The sequence below is a fragment of the Syngnathus floridae genome, chromosome 13, assembly GCF_059516105.1.
Source record: "Syngnathus floridae isolate MCC-2025c chromosome 13, RoL_Sflo_1.0, whole genome shotgun sequence".
In the NCBI taxonomy this organism is placed as follows: Eukaryota; Metazoa; Chordata; class Actinopteri; order Syngnathiformes; family Syngnathidae; genus Syngnathus; species Syngnathus floridae.
Window position 1 is genome coordinate 6,729,199 of NC_142425.1, and position 24,383 is coordinate 6,753,581.

Below are 24,383 nucleotides of genomic sequence, written 5' to 3' on the forward strand. Positions count from 1 at the left end.
CACTAAGATGGTAGTAGCAGGGGATTTAGGGAATTGGGTGGGGATGAGGAGGAGGGGGGGCACAATCAAAGTGAAAAACAGTCGAAAAGGGAGACTTCGGTTAGCTTTTAAGCAAAAGAAAAAAAGGGGGGGGGACTGATGAAAAGCCAAATATGCCACATTCACAGAAAAGGGGGCCCTTGTTGCTGTGCGGTACCTTTGAAGAAAGGGGGTGGGGGGGGAGAAGCTGAAAGCAAGAGTGTGTGTGAGCGTGGAGGTAGGGGGTCACTGTATTGAAGCACATTATGTCATGGCAGTCAAAACAGCGTAAAGTTGACAGGACAGGACCCATAATCATAAGTCTCCCTCCCTCCCTCCCTCCCTCCCTCAGCCCCCCGCCTGGCAGTGAAGCATGCAGAGTGTGGGAAAGAGCGGCACAGGCACGCGCCAGATAAGATCTTGCCTCTCTGGGCCTCTCCACAGATGCAAACAGGACCCCACTGGCACGCAGTAACCCCCCCCCCCACACACACACACTTATAACCCCATACACATAAACATTCAGACACAAACACGCCCTCTGTGACCAGCGTCACCCCCGCTGACCGTGGACAGCCGTGCATTAGGGTCCATGTCATCACTTCCTGTCTTGTCTTTGTTTATGACATCATCCATCCTACAGAATGCTCCTGTCAGCCATCTGGACCACCCACTCAAACTGACAATGTAATAGGCTACATTATTAATACTTGTAAGCTTTTTTTGTAGACGGGAGGAAAAAAACACTGATATTGCTAATAAAGTGTGGCAACTTGTGGAGGCTTGTTGTAATTGTATACTGATGAAATGATTAATGTGTATGAAAGTTCTGTTTTAGCACGACTGCAGATTCCAGAGTTACCCACAATAATGTTGGTGTCATTTAATACAGGGTCAAATGGATTAGTCAATTACAATTGAACTTACACATACAACTTTATCCCACCTTTCCCAGTTCAAAAACACTTTCAAGCTGAATAAAATGTATGTAAGACAAGAGAGGAATGTTGAATTCCTTCAAGTTTAGTGAATTGTTGCAAGACATCATACATGATGATTTTATGCAAAGTTAATATTTTCTCTACATGTTTTGGTCGGTTTGAGGTGTTCAAATTTTAAGGTTCCATGGTAAAAAGCAAATCCTTCAAGGTGATATAAGTAAAAAAATCAAGGTTACTCAGAGGTCACGACATCCTGACATTGCGTGTACAAGCCTTACAATTTGATAGTAAGTACACAGAAAACATATGCTATATGTTATAAGTTATACATGTTCACTCAAAGCAAGCATCAAATCCTTAAGGATTCACTCTACTAAGACATCCAACCTCTTCCCTGCCCACAAGCTAAATATTTACTTCCATTGAGATACAGGCCCCTTTATGTATCTCTTTTATTCCCATGCGATAAAAATATAACTTGCGGACTGTGCTCAAAGGTATATTTTGATTGACATTAACAGCATAAAAAATGTATGCACCTGAGTCATTTCAATGGAAGCACCCCAGGCTCAAATGCAATGTTACCTGGAAAAAGAGAGCATAGTCTGATGAAACATTGCTCAACTCAGACCAGTAAATGAAGAACATGCCTAGAATCCTGGAACATATTTATTACTGTATTCCAATATTTACGTACCTGTTTTGAACAACATAACGACTATCTTGTGAGTTGCACATTTAACAAATTTCAAAAAACCTTCCAGGTCTTCACAGACATGGCGATAGTCTACTCAATTAGGAATAAAGTAATGTAGAGTCAAGGCCATCTCAGCTGTTGCACTAGATGGACTCTGAATATCCCAAACGGGAAACCCCTCTCCTTATTGTGCCCCCCTCTTTCTCGAGGGCACCATACGGTAATTGGGGCCCTCACATCAAAAAAGCCTTCGTTAGAAAGCCTCTAATCCGCCGCCTTCACACACAGGCTCACCCAACGCTTTCGTGCAACTCGGTGTCTGCCATGCTGAACAAAACGTGTTGAGGAAACATCAAAGTACCCGTTCATGCACGTCCCCAAACTGGGACTTGTGTGTGTGCACGTGTGCCTGTGTGGTATTATACAGCCATGTATGTGCTTATGAAAAAACTGGAAATAGATATATATTTTTTACTGCCAAGTCATCTCAAAACTAAACATCATTTTCTCTGCCTTAAAGAACATCCAATTGTCACTTTGAAAAAAAAAAAAAAATTGAACAATAGTACCTTAATGTCAAATAACCATGCACATATTTTCAACTGTTTCCAAAAATATAATTTCATTCAACAACTTGCCTCTATGCCACTAAACTCTTGAGCAGCTGTCTTCCTCAAGTCTCCATTGAAAGAAAAACAACTGGCAGAAGATAAGAGGCACGAGGCCGATGAACCGCACCTATGACCACCACGGCATCACGCACAAACATCATGTTCATTCCCACCCATCCCTTCCTATTTCTACTGACCTGGCTCCTCAGTCCAGCTGACCTCTTGGGCCATCATACACACACACACATACGGATACACACACATGAGGATGTGCTGACAAGGAAGTGACTGCTGACTCTTAATTAGCAGGAAGATGCGGTGTCAAGGTGTCACAGGCATGCAGGGAAGAATAACAGCACAGTTCTCACTAACTATCGATTGCCTCCTGCAAAGCTTTGTTGTTATTGTTTTTTAACACTGACCACTTTTACCTCTCTGGATACCTTGTAAATGAACACACACGTGAAACGTTTAAAATTCCATACTTATAAATGGGAAGAACTGTTGGGAAGAAGGCAAAGGGACATTTTAATTGGCAATTTAGTAACTTCCAGCGCTCAAGTAATAAGAAAAAGAAAGAAAGACTGGGTCTGATGACTTTTAACTCGATTCGTTAAGCCGTTCCCCCGTCTTGTCAGGTCTTTAGTGTGGTTGCTCGCACATGAACCAACATACACATGCTCAGTCATAAGTGCGTACGGGTGGTCTGAGGGCACGCTGCGTGCTAACTGTCAAGGAGGGCTTGACCTTGGCTTCCTTTTAAAATGCTGCCAAGCAGAACATTTATTTAAGGAAACACTGAGGGTGAACAGCGACAAGACAGACCTACAGGTCACACAACAAAGAGCCAGACAGTGACATTCAGAACCACAAGACCACATTCCTGATTTCTCTCTGTTCTGGATTATTATACATTTCACAGAGATTATAGTGGCCTGACCTCTTCTTTAATAATAAAATCATGGTTCTTCGTTTACATAATGAGCTTGATTACGTCGAATGACACACACAGGAGAAACGGATTGAGTCGTGTGACTGTTTTATCTCTGCTTTTCATCACCATGCTAGGCTGGGAAAATGCCTTGTATTCAAGTAGAGAGCACAGTGTTGAATGTTAGGAGGAAACCTTTACTCATTTGACCGATTTATTAGCTTGCATTTGTGTAAAAAGGTTATCTAATGGGATGGACAATGCACCAACTGAAATGGGGTCACAGAAAAGATCGATATAACGTTACATAGATGGCTCACATAAATAGCAGTATGGTCGCTGATGTCAGGCCGAAACCTCATAAATCACAATATGGTAAATTTCCTATTTAAAAAAAAATATACTATTGGTCAGTCCACAGGTTTGAATGTTATTTATACAAATTACGGAGAGCTTTGATGATGCAATATCAATGACCTTTATAAGATTTCCTAAAAAATGTTGGAGGTACAAGAGTTGGTCGGCTCGAGGCCAGTAATACGATTTGTTCAGTGTGTGTGTGTGTGTGTGTGCGTGTGCGTGCGTGTGCGTGTGCGACAGGCAGTGAACATGAGTTTCGTTTTAATACTTTAATACAATAAGGTGTATACAAATTAAAATAATAAAGTCATAATTAGCAAATAAATGTTACTGGACCACAAAATAACATCTGCAGAAAAAATAAATAAACACCACCCAGCACAGTGCTGTGGTCATACCATTTCAGTCTGATAGCGTAATGAATAAGCTTTCTTTATTTAAGTTTTTTTCCAGCGTATTAAATTATCGACTGAATATAATTTTGGTGTCTTGTATAAATTTCTCACTCTTGCTATGAAAAGTAACATTTTCCGCAAAGCTTGTGGGGTCTTTTATACTGCTCATCCTCAACTGTCCGCTCACAATTTTCTCTGATTCTCTGACTGCATAAAGAACACAAGTTGAATATATGTGTAGATGTACAAAAACAGTTGCACAATATCTCCATATTGTTTTCAAGTGCCAAGGGTGGAACCTTCCTCCCCCTCCTCCTGTCTCTCTTCCTCCCTACTTTCCCTGAGAGCCTCTGCTTGGTCGGCCGCAGGGCTGAGGAATGTGTGAGAGCCATGTGTCAAATCCCTCGACTGTGGGAAAGTGCTGCTCTCTGCTGAACTCCCTCCTCCCTGGCTCTCTCATTCCGTTTGACCGCTCTCCAGGCGAGCGTCCAGCCCCGCTCCAACCTTGTGCAAGTGTGTGTATGTGTTTGTGCGTGTGCCTGCCTGCCTGCCTCACAGCACTCAGGAAGTGAGCGGAGAGCGTCTGCCAGCGGAGCGCCGCCTGAACTGCTGTTTCCTGCAGACGGTTTCTATGCCAACACTAGACACTCCACAACAGACAAAGACACCCACAAGCAAATACACATAGCCAAACTACACAAAGCGCTTGTCAGAAACAGCCTTAAGAGACATGGAGGCACCAAAACGTTGACATCGTCTCTTTGTGGAAAGGCTGCTTGCCTCAATAAGATGATTTGCCTGTTTCCAGGTGAAAAGAAAATCATTTTATTCAAACCTCTGACCACATCATAAAGCTGTCATTATATGAACCCTAATTGTACACTCATTTGAGCAAATCAAATGCCTGAACAAAATAGTTTGTGGTCCATCTGTCCGTCCGTACGCCATCCATCCATCCATCCATCCATCCATCCATCCATCCATCCATCCATCCATCCATCCATCCATCCATCCATCCATCCATCCATCCATCCATCCATCCATCCATCCATCCATCCATCCATCCATCCATCCATCCATCCATCCATCCATCCATCCATCCATCCATCCATCCATCCATCCATCCATCCATCCATCGTGGACCATATAATACATAGAGAAATTACAGACTGCTTGGCAACTCGACACAGATGTCTTCATAATGAACGTTTAGTTTTGGTTGTCAGCAGTTGGCCAACAACAAAAAACATTTTTAACTGGGTTGCTTTGTTTTTGTATGCAACAAGTTGTGTTTCATTTTTATCTTTCTTTTAGCAGCTTTTGCAGAAGACACTTTCAGTTGCCTTTCCAACGAGACGCTCCACAAGGTCTAAAATTACACGTACACCTGCCACACGTCTGCCGGCCTACCAGCGTCATAAAACATGTCTGTCGAGGCACGTTCACTTTTACTCCCTCTCTTGCTCACACTGAACTGATGACATAAGCAGCTCTCTCTCCATCTGTCTTCCAGCTGGAGGACGACTACCTGTATGTCTGCTGTGTCTCGTCATAGATGTCCAAAACAAAATTGACACCTGTTCAGATTCCAAATCCACTGGAGACGTATGTGATATCGGTCCCATAAATGCCTCGCTGATCCAACTGCACTCAGGTTTCTGCTTCTCAAAATTCAATGTAACGCGAGTACGTCAACAGATCTGAGAATAATTATTTTAAGAAAACAAGAACCCAAAAAAACCGACATCAAAACAACTTTAAGGCTGGTTCAAAGTGGCTGTTTCCTCACCTCCTCCGAGCACAAGCCCACTCAATCATGCGCCAACACACATGCACACACATCTATCCCCAGCTAGAGCCAGGCGCCAAGAGCGGATCAACAGTTTGTGTGGATCGGCCATCTCCACATCCACTTACAGACTTACAAACACCCCACACAGATATGCAGTCATGATGTTTAAAAAAAAAAACATGTCCACGCAGGAAGCAGATAAGGCAATCGTGAATAGTTTCTCATATACAATGCAGACATGGGAGTAGTTGAAGGTTTACTGTTGTTCAAGGAGACTCCGACAGCAAACTGTCAGAGCTGGCATTCGAACTTTCGCTCACTGGACTGGATTCTATCAAGTGAGCAACAATCGCTGGAGAGTACAGCATTATCAGAATTACTAATCATGCTGGTTGGGCGTTGAGAACCCAAAGCATATATTTGACTTTTCTTTGCAAGGACTATTATTTCTTTTTACGTGACATATTGTCCATACATCTTCAAACAATCAACAACTTAAAGGGTAGCCCCGAGGAGCGCCATTAAAGCCCACTTAATGGTCCTGTCGAGGTGGCTTTGCTTTATGGCACTGTGTGGTTCAAAAGAGGTCAGATGATTTACATTTGGAAAAAGGCTGGACATGCCCGAACACCCGTAAATATTCGGAAGAGTACAGTTTAAACTATCTCAGTTTCCTCTGTTTCCATTTAATTGGACATTAAATCATGACATCATAGAGATAGCTAAGATATTTCATCTTATCTTTGTGGGGGGAGGCAGTTGAAAAGCTGATATGACAGAAAGGTCAAGGAGACTATGGCTGTTGAAGCCTAATTTTATATTAGTACAACCTGCAGTCAGCTAGTTGAATTCCTAAAGTGTTGTCTTTATTTTACACGAATATTGGAAATAGAAAATAATTACTGAGGAGGCCCAAAAGGAGGTGCTTGTAAGGGTTAAGAAAGGCACCGCGGTCATCTTATCAGACGTGCAAGCTGTGAGCGATCTAAGTGGGCTGAGAGACAAGAGGAGTGCCTCTGTTGTGCCCTGTGATCCAAGACGACATTTTATGGCATACTCCAGATTGCTATCAGTGTGGGAAAAGACTGCAAGGCCACAGGAACTGTGCTTAAGCATGAGTGTGTCTGTGCACATGTTTGTTTGCTTTGTGTGCAGTTTCTCCCAGTAAAGCAATCAAGAGGGCAGAGGATTGTATGTTTAGACAAGAGTGTGTGTGTGCGTGTGTGTGTGTGTACGTGTGTGTGCGTCCGGGTGTGTGTGTCTGTCTGTGCACGTATGCATGGCTGCTGTGGAGCCTGATAAGAACTATAAACATCATCCAACAGCAGGCGGGCAGGTTCACCCACACGGGATGATAAAACGGAGCTTTGACCCTAACCGACCACTTTATTCTCATGTTGTGTTGATATGACGCCATAAAAGACACTTCTGTGTGCCGCAATCAAATCTAGAATCACCGCCATTCCATCACTTTAAACAAAACTAATCACTCGGAGCTTGCGATGTCAGTTCTTTATCCCGGATCGTTTGGTTTTTAGGCAATCCGGGATTCTTTAAAGCTGCTGTCAAAGGTCAACAACTTTATAGAACTGGATTGTGTCTCAAAATGACCCCCACACTAGCACTAGCCAACCAAACGTGTCACATCTGGAGGAGCTGTCTTTTAAAATGCAAATAATATTTTTTCCTTTCGGAACTAAACTATTAATATAGGCAATTATGAAAACGTTTTTATAAAGGCGTCCATCATTTATTGATGTTTGCCATCCAGAGTTTGGCCTCTAATCCTTGTGAGTATTGCAGATTCACTGCACCACACTGCCAATAGATAAATCATTCAACTGATTTGATCATCTTATGATTTGTCTTTTGTGTTGCAGCAAAAAATATTTTCCTAAAGCAACAAGATTCACCAGTGGGACTGGAGTGGACCTTGTCCGGACCTGAACTGACAGATGAGGTGAGAAAAGATGGCGTTATGTACACATCCACTTATCCCCAGCGGAGTGATGCAGACAGTGACATCCATAAAGTTGCAGTGCGACTGCGAGGTGATGAGGTCACGGCTAAATCGGCGGCAGGTTTGGCTATTAGTTGAGTCACAGATGAGTTCATAAGAGAGACGCACTCCACGGGGTCAGTGGCTAAATCATGGTCTGTTTTAGCAACACTCTCTTGTGCTCATAAACGCACACACTGACGCCACTCACAGGCAGACTCTTGAGATGACACACTCCAGTGGGGCCACGGTGAGTCACCTGTGCAGCCTGAGGCGAGGCGCCAAGATTTGTGCAGGTCTTTGTGGATTCTACTCGTCTGGCTCCAGTGATATCATCATCGGGAGACAGTCAGGGCAAAGCTGGCTGATAGATGACACACTTACTTCCATCCTTGCAATAAGACCAGCACACACCCAAACTACTGTCATAGCACATCCTCATTGTAGAAAGTGCATAACGGAAATAACAATATAAAAGATGGTGGTTGTATGCTAAACATGTACGCAAACTCAAAATGTGGCCCGTAATCAGAGCAAATATAGACATTAAGCAGTCATTACACTGCTGTACGGATTGGATGCACCATCGAGGCGTACTTATCCACTTTATGAGCAACCATAACATAGCAGCGCTAGATCAATTTTACTTCCCCACTATGGGCGAAAACAGAAATAGAACATAGTTAAGAGCATAGCGACAGTGCTTAACACATTTATTAGACTGCATGCCATAAAAACAACCGGTAGCTATTTTTATGTATCAATTAAAACATGTATTTATTTATTGGTGGTATTATTTTAGAATATTTTCATTTTATTCTGTTACTAATTTATTTTCTAGTTGTACTTTCAATTTATCCGTCCGTCTTTCAAGGTTCAAGGAGTTTTTACTGCCACACATTTACACGATATGGCACGAAATCAGATTGCTACTGTCTCAGTTTAGCAGAGGAGGTCAGATTTGTTCTTGTCCAAAAAGAATGAAGCGATGAATGTGCAGGGATGAATGGGCACGGGGGCTATGACAGTAATTTTGAGTAGTTGTGCTTTGGTAATTTGAGCAAATACGAAATTTTGAAATCAGTGAATATTTGAATTATTGTGATTTCAATATCAATCCACATAATCATGATGTGAGGATGAAGAGGTTCAGATAATAGATGGGTCAAAATTACTTTTGAAGTAACAGTTCACATCCTACCACTGACAAGAAAAAAAAATGCTACAAGTTCTGGTAGCTGGTATCAGCTTTCTCATTCGTCAATGTTATGGAATGCCAAGACTCCCATGACTTGACCATCAGTGTAAAATCACATTGATGTTGATACTAACCCTCAAAGCCCTGCCCCAAAACCGCATGACCCAACTGTGTCACTCTAGCACCGTACTGAACTGAACTATCAAGGGGAACATCACCCATGGAGAGTCACAGGACTGGAGTTTAACATTTATTGCAGACAAGCCTTTGCTTGTCACGTCATCTTGCAATGTAGGTCAGCTGATGCATCCTAACCCCGTGAACAGAAAATGTCCCGCGCCTACTTTGTGTTGCGACCATATGCATAATCAAGTGTGACTGCACTAAAGAGGTGTGAATGTGTTTTACACTTGCAGGTCTAAAGGACAAGCCTGAGTCACAAATCCTTTTTCCAAACAGTAGCATCCATCTACTCTACTAAGTCTCAGTTATTCCAATAAGGACCTTGTGATTGAAAAACAATTCTGCTAATCATTTTTCGCTAACATACAATAGGTACAAAAAATGCACACTACATGATTCCAGGGGGGGAAAAAAAACAGTGTGGGAAGGAAGCAAACAGGAAGGCCCTATTGCATGTCATCATCTTAATCTCATTTATATTGGCTAAAACGGAGCTCATTTCGTGACTGGTAGTTGAGCCTCACACAGTCTTTAATATAGAACTTGCAACAGCCGATGGAGATCAAACAACCCCCTTTGAAATGGCTCAATCCATTTCAGATAGAGTTTGTCCTGACCATTTAACTCATCTTAAACAAAAGAGCTCTGCTTCTTCTTCTATTGAGAGAGGCATAGTGGCGGAGAAAGCGATGTGTTGACAGAGAGGATAGAGCAGAGCATGCTCACATCCCACATCTGCCCATCGGACTGGGGCTGCCAGTGTAGCAGATTGAATGAGGGATTGGGGTGGTGCTCAAGTGGGTTGAGGGCAACCTGCAGTCTGCGTGACCCCAATCACACTGGAATTAAAGGGCACTGAAAAACACAAGAATGCAAAAAAAAAATAGCCATCTGTAGATAACAGGTAGAAGAAATGGCGGAACACTGTTAGCTAGGCTGAAAAATCACCAAAGTATGCAATAAGGTTTTTTTTTGTTTCCAGTAACATACCTACTAAATACCTCAGTAAATCCCTAGACCTTCCTTTATTGACCTCCCTTTAAATCGTTACATACAGAGACTACATCGCAAGTGATTGTTTGCCCATTAAAATATATAGTGTGTTGTGAAATGTGGCACAGTTGACCATATTCGGTTCCTTTTCCCTTTCATGATTCCTTACAATTTTCTAGCTCGGCCTGTTTCTCAGCCTTTGAAAAATAGGAGCATTGTTTCACGCAAGGTTCGCACTGAGGCTATGTGGAATGGAGAAAACTATTTTACATTTCAATCGACTGTTTAATCTCCAAGTTCCCGTTTTACCAGCACAAAACACAGATACTCCCTTAATTCAACCATTGAGATGAGATAATTAAGAGATCAGTCAACAGTCCCAATCGTTTTGCCCTTTTGTGTTTTAGACTGTATATGTTGCTTTCAATACCATTGTGAAAATCAGTTTTTTTCCCACCATGAAACCTAAAACATTGCTTTTCATATAGAATAATGAATTTAAAACACAGAAGTATTTTCTGTGTTTTATTTGTTGTTGTGCTTATTTTGACACAGATTAGCATTGAAAATAAAGCTTGGAAAAGTCTTAAAGTCAATGATCTTATATTATTCGGACTCAAAGGGGTTCCTACATCAATTCCTCTTCATGGCTGACCATTCTTATAAGTTTCAGTAGGAACTCTGTGACAAGGCCCTTGACATTGAAGGACCCTGAGCTGAACTGGCTTGTACTCTAAAGCTGATCTTTTATTATTTGTCAGTAGGAAATTGGCTTTCTTGGTAGGCTCAACAAAGGGCTTGCACTTCTGTGGTTTATTATTTTATTTCCTGAATTCTGTTTAAGAGCAACGACATGGGGCCGAGTGAATTAACATGGACACAATGGTTAGTCGGCAAAGTGGCCTAAACGTCTGTAGCCTCCTTGTAGTTCATCAGGCTTGACTAGTGGGGCCGTTGCTCCTCCTAAAATTTCAGCTCTTTACATTTCTATGCAGCAGCTCATTAGCTAAGTAGCATTCCCTCTTTTTTACCACAACTTGGCTCTTTGTCAGGAGGTCTGTCTTTGTCTCCCCTAAATGATCCCACACAAGGCCTATTTTCTGGTTAATACATATTTACAGCCATGTAAGGTTTTTGTGGGAATCCTGTAGTTTTATTTTGCAGGCCATCATTCTAGACACTGTAAAACCATTACCAAGCTGTTTAGGGTAATTGTTTGGCCGTATACGAGTACCATTTGGGGTACTCAATGAGTCCGCGTCTTTAGAGTTGGCAGATGGCTAGACAACACATGCAGGAGATTCCCAGGAACACTGAGTACATTTCGAAACCTCAAAAGATTTCTTTTTTTCAAAGTCGTCTTTGGTAATGTGAGACAGTATGAGAAAAGTTTTACTTCAATAAAGATAAAGGATAGGGAATGTCTGTTGTGGAGATTTCACAGGATTTACTGCAGACTTAGGAAAAAAAAATGCTACAATATGATTTTTTGTCTTGACAAATCAGACAAATCAAAAGCACCTTGTTAATGATACACGTGTCAATGTTGTAACATGGTTTGTGGTATTTTTCATTTGTGGGTGGGTGTGTTTACAGTAGCCTCCTGGGGGGTAGGGTCACCCAGTGTCTTTCGTGAATTAAAGGGGCCAGCTGTGATACTGCCTGAAAGGAACATGAGCACAGACAAAGGCGGGGATCCCTGCGCTCCCCCCAAAACAAAAGAACCAGAAACAAGAGGCTGAAACCACACAATCATCTCACCGTCTACAATGGCCAAGCTCCTGTAACAAGCAGGATCAGGAGGATCGGCAAGGGCTAAGCCAGCATTGGCAACAGGTTTCAGTAGAAGCGATTAATTCCACTCTGCTTAACACACAATTAATTTCACTCTCATCCAAGAGCTCAAAGCTCCCCAAAAAGAGAACCAATTCCGCAACCAAGATTAAAAGGTGAGGCGGCAAAGGTTCTTGAACAGATGGCCATTGACCAAAGAACTTGGCGCATAATGATGAGTAAACGTATATGCGAGTAGCGCCGGAGTCAAATAGTCGCCCTTTTCACATCGTTATAGTATCGAACGTTCTAGCGCTCCTCTAAGGACTCACAACTGGCTGAATGACCATGCGGTGAAGCTATTTGTCACTACATGCAGGTGCCAGTCTTTTTGTTGACATTGCATGAAAAGATCTTTGGTACTAAGTCAGGATTTGGATGTTATTAACATCCCAAAACCTAAATTGAAACAATAAAGTTAACCAACCCGAAAAAGAGAATCCCTGCTGGCTTTTCCATTTGAGTTCATGTGAACAGAGGTAATGCTCCTATGGGCTTAGTTGACTAATTGTGGGTTGACTCAACCCAAAGGAGCCAAGGAACTGCAGAATTGTACTGCATTAGATCCCTGGAGTGTGGACATCCTCCTGGGCTGCCGCATTTCACGCCCCAGAGACTATCATATATGTTTGGTTGCAGAATTCTTAGGCTGGATGCTGGAGAAATGGTTTCCTCCGCACCCTTTCTTCTCTACAAGAATAAAAGTGATCTGGCAGGTTAAGTCAGATTTGGTCTCTTTCATATCTAATTGTAAAGTTGTGTATCTACACTGACATTCACTGACCATGACTGCTGACATTACTTTCGACTGAAGAAAATAAAAGAAGCCCTGAGCATATTTGATGACTAGCGGCCTACAACCAATCAATTGGCTAGTATGGGGCAGAGATAAGAAACAACTGCTGGCCAGTCGAAGCCTGTGACCTTCCAACCATCCATCTCTGTCCACATCTGGTCCTGTTAAGCGTTTGGTGCTTCGTTCCTCCATTAAGTTCTTCTCGTTTGACAATGCAGGCAGATGCTGCAATCGGATTGCCTGACCAGCTTTGCCTATTAAGAGGACGATATCACGCCCACCTCCCCTCTATGTTCATCTCGGTGGGCAGCTTAGAAGACTTTAGGAGGGAGAGTGTCCACAATCCCTTTCATAGTGTCAAGACCCCAAACTAGACTTCTCTAGAGATGAGTAATGGGATCTACTGCCCTATATTGAAAACGCTTTGAAGACAACTCTGGCGCTTTTCAAGAACAGCACAAAAGATAATTTCAAAGTGTGGTCAAGCTGTGGGAGTGATTTGATTTCACACTTCTTAGGTCAGAGGCACATGTGCATTCATTATCACTGAAAAAATTAAAAGTATTTTCATCAAGTTTTAAAAAGAGGCGTTATTACCAAGTGCTGTATTAATAGGCAAAAGGTAAAGCCCAATCTCCAAAATGTTTGGATTCAGGTGGTTCTTTCTCACATGGTTCTGTAATGCAATTTCCCCCAAGCTGAAATTCACTCAGCCTTTCTGAAAATCTAGACACACAACCCTCTGCTCAAACAAACTATCTGCCTAAACCGCCTGTCACTTACGTGAATTTGTTTGCACGGAGAGTTTAACTCGGCAGGGCATGGAGTATGCCCATTGTGTAACTATGGAGGGGGGTCACTCAGGTGTGTGTTTTGGATGATGGTGTGTGGAGGGGGGCACCTATGTCAATACTCAAGCATGCCCTTCGTTTACACAGAGCCAAGCCAATCCCTGGCACACCTTCCTTCTTGATAGGCAAACAGCAGGCCAGGACTTCATGGGATGAGCATCCTGCAGAGTCTTTATTAGTTTGGTCTAATGTTGGGAATTATACTACCAGTGTGAACTTTGTGTCATTAACAAAAGAGAAGTGGAGACAGACGGAATAAATGTCAGCAGGAGCTAACCACCCAAGACAATGTGATTGAAAAGACAACACCTCAGGCAAAAACGAACCATTCTACATAAATTGAGTGATGAATGGCAAAGGTAAGTCAATGTTCATGTGCTTTTGTCTTAAATCTGTTCATCTATTGCACAAGCTGAAATAAACTTTGAGATAATACAAAGAGACCAGCAAAATATTCATTTTCCAAACCTGAGAAAGTCCTTCACCTATTGCAAGTGCTAGGCCACTATAGGCCAAACCACAGGAAAGCCTAAAATAGTCTAAAAGTTATATTTTCCACAAGGCTTTTGGATTATGGAATGGCTGAAGTCATATTAGTTGGAGCGGTCAGCAGCTATTGGAGTGGTCAGCGTGGAAAATTCCCTGTGCTCCATCATTCTGATGGCTGTGTCCAATTGCATTGTGCCGGAACAGCAGGTAGCCCGAGCTTCTGGGGTCGCAGTTCTGATGGCCTCGCCCCATTGGCCCAAGAGCTCCGGCCAAGGTTCATGGGTCAGGGCCTTGTTCGGACACGGGCTTGGCTCCCGTCCAATGGATCAAGCTGCGCGGCGATGGGCAGACGTGTGATTTATGGAGGTGCCGGACGAAGAGAATGCAAAGAGGCTGGCCTTAAATCTGGCACAGTTGTTGTTCAAGTTTCTTTCATCTGGGAACGTGTTTCAAAACCAGCCGTCTGTTGGTAAAAGTAAAAGAATTACACAGGCTATCCTTTTGGAAAAGTGAACATCAGGGATTCCATTCCACCGACATTTGTATGTCAAAACTGACGTAATTCAAGGCCAAGCCCAAATCAATCATTTCTACTGGTTGATATCAGGCATGGAATCTTAGTCCATCATAGGGTCTACAATATGATTTCAAGGAAAGGCGACAGTTGCTTCATATAATCACAAATGTCAATCATACAACAAAGAAACTATGTCTCTCTATATGACCACAACCAATAGGCTGACATTTCCTCTTAAAAAAAAAGTCTCATGACCAGAGGAATGGCTTAGCATGTGGTACATCTTGGCAGGACACACTTCGAGGTCATGTGGTAATCTATGGCAGTCTGTGATCGTATTCACTTGGCACAATCACCAGCTGCCATTGGCGTGTGGGTGGACAGTTTGTCTCTCTTCCTCTGCAAAGCGGATGCCTACGGCCATGAAACTATGTTGCCCTTTGAGCTAATTGTTTGTGGGTTGACTTTAAATTTATTGACAGTCTTTGTGATATAGTGCTTCTATTGTGTGCCTAGCCTATTGTGAACAGCATTAACTATGGCTCCTGCTTGCCTGGTCTTGGCTGACCAGGGGCCAAAAAGCAGTGTGATGCCCAGCGGGAGTGCCTTGTCCATAGGCAGAAGAGGAGACCTTTACAGGTGCCTTCGCTCTTCTTAGCAATGGCCTGCTGCTGAAAATTTGTAGCTCCTGTGGATGTCTTTCTCAGACTGTCAGCTGTGGAGCCCCTGATGGGAGATTTGTTGATATGATAACTCGATTAGGGTGCAGAATGGATGACATGGTGGCAAAGAGCAAGTCTGCAGGGCACAGGGAGCCGCTGACTCTTCTCCTTAACCTCTCCTTGGGAGACCGGCACTCCGCACAAGCTGCGCATGCGGCTGCGAAAGCCCTCGCTGAGCCTATGGTAATCGGTCTCTCCGGCCACAATGGAGCAGTTCACCAAGCAAGCAAAGAATCGCTACCCTTGAAATAATGGAACTTAGACACCGGAGGGCTGAAATTACCAATTAAGAGCACTGAATGGGAAAGTCTTAATTATCTGGATTTTATTTGAGGATTTATCACCCAAGCTGGCTTGTCTGTCTTGTACTTATTTTCCCTAATTGGCCCTGCACTATTTTCTACTTAGCTAGAAAACTAATTGATGGAGCACTAAACTGACAGTGGATCGCTGCATACAGCTTACACTGGAGTTGAATAAAAAGTTGTGGACTCTGTAAATTGCTAATTAATTACAAGCCATCAAAGCCTAACTATTCTGGTTGCTGTTGTGGGGATATGGATGAATCCAAGATAGTCCGGCTGGTATTATCAACAAAGTCTCAAAGGAAACCCTTAATGTGCTCTCCACACTTGCTCCACTTCTATGGAAAGCTCACGGTTGTCGCTGTAAACTCTCATGGTGGATTTTATTCAAAGGCACTGTTCATGTCTGGCACATCTGCTCACGGGCAACAGTTGATCAATTACTACTGGAGAGTCCATTAGAGTTTAAATGAACTTTAATAAAGGCAGTCGGCGGTGTGAAGTCACGGCCAGCAAGGTAATCTCTGTTGGCCTAATCCAGGGATTTCAAACTCAGTTTTGTTGAGGGGTACGTAGTAGTTATGGTTTTCCCCCAGAGGGCAGTTCTGAATATGAACCTATTGAAATGTATGACCGCCTTACAAAAATCACATATACAAATAATAAATTGATAGATAAGTTTTGAAATCAGAAGCTGGTAATTTCTTTGTTCAACTATTTTTTAATTTATTTTAAAGTGGGGGGTGGTAGCAAAATAGAATAATGTAATATCTCATATCACAGTGTTATTAAAAGAGACCCATTGCAAGAGATATGAAATCCTACATTCTTCAAGCAATACTGAAAATTTCTCTCTTGGAACTAAATTGGGGGCTTGACCGATACATAAGGGGGCTGAGAAGATAAAATAAGTATTTTTTAGAATATCAAAGAAAATGCTGGAGGGGCAGAGTTGAATATTGTACTAAAGCTTGATTTGAAGAACATCTTGAATTGAATCACAATTGCAAAATCTGTCAGAAAAATAACAATTATACTTTGTCCTGAAATCATCCAGTCATCTTTAAGAACAAAAAATTAACGTATGAAATGCAAGAGATGCACAAATTCCAAAGTGATATTTCACAGGCATGCTTGAAATACTAGACTTCCATGCTGGACATTTGTCAGCCAACAAACAGGATCAACTCAGAATACAAACACTCACAGACACCCAACAAGTCATTCAGCCTATCTTGAAAAAGGTCAGGCTGCAAATTAGCATCACCAGATGATGACACAATCCTCCTGGATCAATTAGGCAATTCTGGGTGTGGAGATAGTGACTAAGCAACACAGAATATTGATTTTTGTTTTTATATGACCCTGGACGCTAAATGCAGGAGAATGTCAGACAATGATTGCTTCATGTTTTCTGCTTATCTGTGGTCACTGATGGAGAACTTTGTGAAACAGTGGTTTAGTGGATAATAGCCCTGATGTCCCAGAGGTCAAGAGAAATCACGGCCTCAGAAATTAGCAAAGCAAATCATCCCTACACATTTTTTTGAAGCACAACACACAAACTGGACTGGGTGCGTGCCATATGTGGTAAGATTTTGAAATTCATAAAAAAATTAGTTGTACACACAGTAATCTGTTTTAAAATGGTGTTAGTTGTGTGCCAATGCGCACACTTGTGTTCTCAACAGACTGAAATGTGACATATTCCTCAGTATTAAGGGCACTATCACCACCTCCTACTATGTGCTCAAACACTTGCTGTTGTTTTCACACACACTCACAACCACCTCAACGAGTAGCGTCATGAGTGACGCAAGAAAAGAACGTCATCAAATAACAGTGAATTATGCTAATCTGAAGGCAATTTTCACCAGATTTGCTGTTGGCAGAACAAAAGCGTTCTCCAAATGTTTTTCCCTGCACAAAACCAATATAGCATTTCATACAGATTTGTTTTGTGCAGAAAATTAGGAATTATCTTTACACACTGAATGAAGCGGACACATTCTCTCCGTGAATTAATCTTCGGTCTACATGCACCCTGTGAGTCTAAGCTTGAAATAGTCATCTTTGAAAGGGAGCTCTTGAACTAGTGAGTGTCCTAACTAGTACTTCTCATGCAGAACACTGATGAGTAGAACATGGTCATCTGAACATAGCAATCATAGGCATGGCATACACTTTCAATCCATTGCATTGTCTGAGTACCCACCTTCAATGCCTCTAATGGGAATAATGGAGTGGAATATAATGACACAATCAAAAATGCCTCTTCACATAGTACGCCTCCAATGAAAATAAAGAAGCATGAGTGGAACATAATTGCTTCATGATAAATCAATATCAAAAATGCCTCTTCAAATAGTATGCAACAGATGCACCAAGGTTGAGGGGGGGTTGTGGTGGGCGGTTGTTATGGACGGACAAGTTGAGGCTTGCCTTCCAACAGACACATGTTCTCTATTGTTAAGCCAACTCCTTTCCTGCCCAGAGCTCAATGTGACCTGTCGAAAGTCACCCACTTGCTGTCAGACTTCAGAATGACGAGTCAAGGGAGACTGGGCTGGGGGAGGCGGGGGGGATGCAAATAACAGTGAGGAATCTCATAGAGCAAGCGGTGTGCAAATGTTTGCATTTTCATTTCAGTCGAGATGGAGGCGAGGGGGTGTAATAGTTAAGAATCAGGAATCCCCTGCAGGTATTCAATGGCTTGGAGCATCCAGCAGCTAGCTGGGAGACCTAAACCAAAAGTACAGAGATTTCCAAAGTGATGCGTATAATAAAAGTCATACAATATAGATTACGTTCAGTTTCACAAAACACAGGCGTTCCAGAATTCTGAAACTCTACACCACTACTGAGGCTATCAATCAGCCAGAAGCTGACATGTGCTGGTAGTGGTGGTGGTCAATGTTTGGGTGGAGCAGGTCTGATGGACAGCTGCCCCTCCTTTAACCCCAGCAACGGCATCAGCTTTGTCTGGGGGATCCACTGACACATGTCCTCTCTTGTGGGCCACATAGTCAGACCCGCCAGGCGCCAAACACTTGGAGGGCTTTTACCTCAGGTGCTGACTGACTGACGGAAGGACGGACAGGTGAAGACTGACTCTTGCAGCGGCTTCATGTAGAAGGTCATGAGGAGACGGTATGGCAGGTGAGGCCTTGAGCACGAGCGAAGGATGAAACAATAGGGAGGAAAAGGACGCTTCTGACTTCCACAGCGGGATGGGAGTGGGTGGGATGGCTGTGGCAAATAAGAGAAGCGGGACAACTAGTCAGCTGTCAACTTTACAGCCAGCAACAGACGCCCGGGCAAAGCGGCTTGATTGGCGGCTGCAGGGACTGTGGGCGGGCAGTTGTCAATCACGCAACTGAGCAAGGCCTGGGGCGCACCTGTTCACCTTTGAGTCCGCTGACCTTTAAATTGAGGGGGGGCAGTAATGTTATGACGAAAGCAGGATGGGGATATTGTTATTCTGCATGTAAAAAGGATCCTCAATATAGATCACCTAAGTGATAGCAGGCCAGGTGGGTAACTCAAAGACTTTCTGTGACTATGCATTTTATGGGCTTTCCAAATGTGCCTTAAGGCTCAACAGCCTTAAACAACTCATGGGGAGGCTACACCTCTCATTAGCATCATGGGACAAAGGTCTGTAGAAAAGGAAGGATATCAAATGAAGTGGAACCTTTGCAAGTCAAATGCCCTCGAGGTTGTTCGAATCAAAATCCAACAAACAAAAACAGCTGTCATGCATTGTCAGCAAATGTTGTAGCACTTCAACTCAGCAAGTATCAAAGTCATTGATGATGAAACTCATGAGTCATTCTGGCCATCTTGCTTTTTCGCAACACATACTGGAAAAGATAAAGCGCCTTTGTGGATGAAGTCATGTGAAAAGAGGAAAAAATGTCAATAGCTGCGTGAGTAAAACATTCAGAGCAGGAAAATGTAAACCAAGGCATTTAAGTTCTTCTATAGGTCTATCTTTGAACATATTTTCAGGAATTATTTTCAATTGTATTTAGAAAAACATTGAATTTACTTGACAGTATGTTTTGGAATTTTACAAAGTGGGTTAAGTCAAGAAACCCTGAGCAATGAGCATTGTCTATTTTGAATTTTACAACAAGCAATGGTTTAAATGACTTACTCTTTAATGAAAAATATTACCTTTTAATTTTTTTTTTTTAATTTATTCAGACGGACGGTGCACATTAATGGACATGTTCAGAGAACTCTATACATACAAAAACTTTTAAATACGCTGAGGTGAGCTTTGCTAGTAACGGTCTCAGGAAAAAAAAAAACATTCTAAAAATTGCCCATACAGGTTTACGATGAACAATGTCTCCCTTTTGCATTAAAAAAGGGAAATGTTTCTGGATCTCCTCCCGAAGGCGTTTCCATTTGGCAAGCTAACACTGTCACATTCAACAATGAAACTCATTCAGCGACTACTGATCACGGGTGAAGAACTGTACAACGGGAGTAGGTGTGGGAACATGAACCGACCATCCTGTCCAAATTTACGATTCACTACCTCCTCCACACATGAGACAGCTGTCACACTTTGGGAGCTTTGCAGTGCCGCATCCACAATCTGAGCATTTTTGCCTTCATTGGGATGAAAAGTGCTGCAGTGGGCCGAGTCCTCAGGAGCAACGCTTGGCTGGAGCTTATTTTGGTTTGGCTTGCCCAAATAAACAAGCTGGGACCTCGCGGCCGCAGCTGTGGGCCTCTCCCTGGCTAGCCTCCTTTGCTGTGATTCCTCCACTCACACATGGAGAATGAAGGAAAACAAGTAGGGGGGAGGGTAGACAACTAAGCCAAGCCAAAGCCTGCAGAGGTTAGAACTGGACCAAATACTGCTTATAATCATTCGGGTCTTTCCCACGCCTGCAGGCCTCGTGCGTGTGCAGCCGGCGGCATGCTTGCTTGCCAGAAAGTGTTCACGTCCAGTCATCCTCCCACTTAAGGAGGGGATGGCGTTCAGCATCTCTCCTTCTTTGTAAGAGAGAGAGAGGGGGGGGGGTATTTTGGAAGTTTCTGTGCAAAACGAAGGTTTAAAAGCAGAAGGGTGAGAGGAATCCAGAACGCCATCTTTTGACCTACCGCTCACGAAAAAAAGTTTCAATAGTGCATTTGGAGTTTGACAGCTGATTAAATTAAACTAATGGGCCGAGCATGCTGAGACGAAGGGCACAGTGTGGCTCTTGCTACAGAGCCACTTTTGGGAATAACCTGTGACCTTTCTTGAAGAAATGAGACCGTGTTGCAAGAAAAAAAAAAAAAACAAGTGCGCATTAAATTTTCATGGATGGACCATCTTGGGTGAAAATATCGATTGCATTCAACTTTAGATGCAATTATGTCAAATATTCCAGTTTAAACGTATGTTGCCAAGATCTAAAGGTGAAGTTTCATGGATGATAACAATCTACAGTCAATTTCCTTATTAGTTCATCAGCACACCACCACCAACGCCCCCTGCAAACAACTGAATTCCTCCTACGCATGCCGACACACATCCACAACCGCCTACACATTTCATTTGTCCCCTCACACACACACATCCATCACCTCTAATGAATGCTCAACCAACCACCGACTAACTCCGACATACACCAATGGATTGAACAAATACAACAGACAGCAGTCTTCTGACCTACTACACCCGCCCACCCGCCTATACACACACTCACAGTCCCACGCACACCCTGTCTTGCTCCGTTTGCACTGTCAGCCTAACGCAGAGCTGAGTCAGCAATTACCCAGTGGCGTGTGTGTGTCTGTTCAGGCCTGCAGCTTTTCAAGGAGCACCGTGGAGAAAGGAGGGAGGAGATGGGCATCTCCGTTGGACAGATGGGCTGAGAAGGAGCTCCTGGGCAGGTAGTCATCCCCAGAATGTGGGGGCGTCTTTGGGGGGTCTCACCAGGGTGTGAATGGCTTTTAAATGCCTCCCACTCACACCCACAGAGAAGGTCCAGAGGGGGGCTATTGTCACTAAAGAGCGGGCCTCCCTCCTTCTTTGACTTTTAATGCTGAGTGGGTGCATCTCGGGCAGATCGCTGCCTCCAAACACACCTGCGGGAATGCACTCCAATGAATATGTAACGTGTCAGCAAATGGAGCGGCATCTGCCATGTGAACACAAGCAGCCTTCCTCGGTGAATATGAATCTCGGGCTTCAAATTTGCAGATTAGTTCACGGAATCTCAGCTAAGTCTGAGCAGCAGGAACAGTGGCGTGTTCTGTCTGTTACTTGCCAACAGTTGGTTTGCTTTCATGCCAAGGTGCACCTGCATTCAACAGATGCCCGGAAAGTAAAGAATGAAGATAACAGTTTTATGAGAGATGGGCTGGAACTCGCCAGTCATTTCTACAAGAAACATGAATTCAGACTTTTACAGAAGTGGGGGATAAAGTTGACGCCAACTATTTTCTCCGTTGATGTTGATGTGGGCAGGGGTGCACTAAACTACTATTAAAATCTGTGAAGCTGATTTTCTGGACAGTTAAAAAAATACATTTAAGCACCATCTGTTATCAAAACCTACATTTAACAATATGAATACACACACACACACATACACACACAAACACACATACATTTTAGTGACCCAAATCCTTTGGTCCCTTGAAAGAAGTTATACGATATGATTTGTCCTATATTAATACTTTAAAGTGTAGCTACATGTCAAATTATAATCCCAAAACATTTCACAGTTTACAGTAATTTGTGGACATAAAAAAAAGCAGTTTCTCCCTTCTTTGAACAAATTGCAAATACTTTGGCATTTCAATGCAAATGATTATGTCCAATTGATTATGTCTCAACTGCTTCTGACATCATGAGTTGCTTATGTCATGGTGATCAAAATATATTGTAATGAGTCTCAATCAAATTGTCACACACCTCACAACATTTTGGCATGAGTTCATTACATAAGTGTTATGTCTTAATTCAACCAGTTTTCTGAAATATCTCATAGCAAGTTGACAGGATTCCCGTAACTATACAGTCATTCTGGTTATTGATTGCGCTCATGCTGTGGACACACTTGTCATGGAGTCAGAGAGGAAGAGCAGGCACCACCACGACTGCGAGGTGGTGAAAAAGTGCCGTGAAGCAGAGATGCGATGTGCCGTGCTCGCCAGGGACTCCGTCTGGGCTCTGTGACGAGCCTGATGGCTCCGTGTCAGCGTCATTATGTGGGTGCGTGTTCGGGAGCTCTTTCAGCCCAGACGGACGTGACACACACTTTGAAGCGCGTGTCAGGAGGCCACCCACGCCCGACGGCAGCAGAGTGCCAGGCCGTGACACACGGAGCGTGGTGAGGTGACAAATTCGACAAGAGATGGATCGGTGCCTTCTCGCCACATGTCAGTCACGTCTCACTCTTCTCTCTCAACTTGGCCGCTTACTCTTCCTCTAGCTCAGAATAGGAAAAACATTGGCGTTTTGAATAAACGCAACGTAACCTGACCTCCTTGGAGTATCATTTTCCGTCCCTAGACGTAGATGTCATTTTTCACATTTAGTGCCTTTGGATGTAAAACGAGCGCCACGAGGCCAAGAATGCTTGATTTGTTCTTCCCTAGCTCCGTCCAACTGTGAACCGACAAGCTTCACTTCAAGTCTTCGAGGAAGACGAGATCTTTGGTGTGTTCCGAGATCTCGTCCAAACTCTTAATCACCACAATTAAGTGTCAAGCCCAAGTGGCAAAGTAAACATCAGGCACACTTGGGCAGGCCTCCAGAAATAAACCACACCAGGCAGTAAAAACTGAGAGTGGAGGAGGGCCAAGTGTGCCAAATTTCAAAGGCAACCAATAAAAAGAGCAAATCTGGTTTTCACATTTCAGCTGACAAAAAAAAATGTCGGAGATATCATGCTACGGTGATTTCCGGCAAACAGTGCCATCGCCAGAGCTCACTAGAACCTGATCTCTCTTCGAGCGTGGGGATTTGGGGCTACTAAATCTACAGTAACTATAAAATCAGTCGCCGTCTTTTTATTCAAAGTACATTTTGTGATTCATTGGGGTACCTGTGTAAGGTATCCTTTCACCTCCATGACCTCAAACTGCTTATTTTTTTAAGCATGTTTCTACTATGAACTGCTCAACACAAATTTAACTGGGCAATGATTTTGAGTGTATTTGGGGTGCCTTGAGAAAGGAATCTCATTTGTCCCGTCACCATACTTCTAACTCAAAAATCTCATCAGCTGAAATGGAATTGATATTGTCCGTCCAACCGCTCAGAGAATAATCGCAAAAAATAGCACTCTAAATAGTATACTTTATAAAAATATATAGTAATAAAAACCAAGCAGAATATAAAGAAAGAGTTTCTGCTATGTCTCAAGTCAATGGACACAGTATAATACAAACATATGGATATGCATTTCACAGTATTTTTTTCTTGTTTTTCTCAAAGAATGTATGTCACATTGTCTGTAAATGTGTGTTGCTGCACCATTTGTGTTCAAATATCCAATTCTGGAGGGTTACAACAATGACAACAATCGTGCTACTCCTTAGCCCGACACGACCTTCGAGTACGAGTATGTTTTACATATTTAACATGTACCCCTCTTTGTTCTATGTTGATTTATTCATCATCCTGGCAAACTCTTTTCTAAGACTAACTCACACTCTGGAATTTTTGTGACACATCTTGCATGTTACAATGCCAACAAAGCCAGAGTCAAACATATTGTAAATATAAATAACTTTA

General features: G+C 42.9%; 1 protein-coding gene across 1 annotated transcript in view; it reads right to left on the reverse strand.

Annotated features, from left to right (window-relative positions):
• The window catches only part of hes1 (hes family bHLH transcription factor 1), a 38,281-nt gene that overhangs the window by 12,199 nt on the left and 1,699 nt on the right, over window positions 1-24,383 (reverse strand). The gene's annotated exons all lie outside the window — the stretch shown is intronic.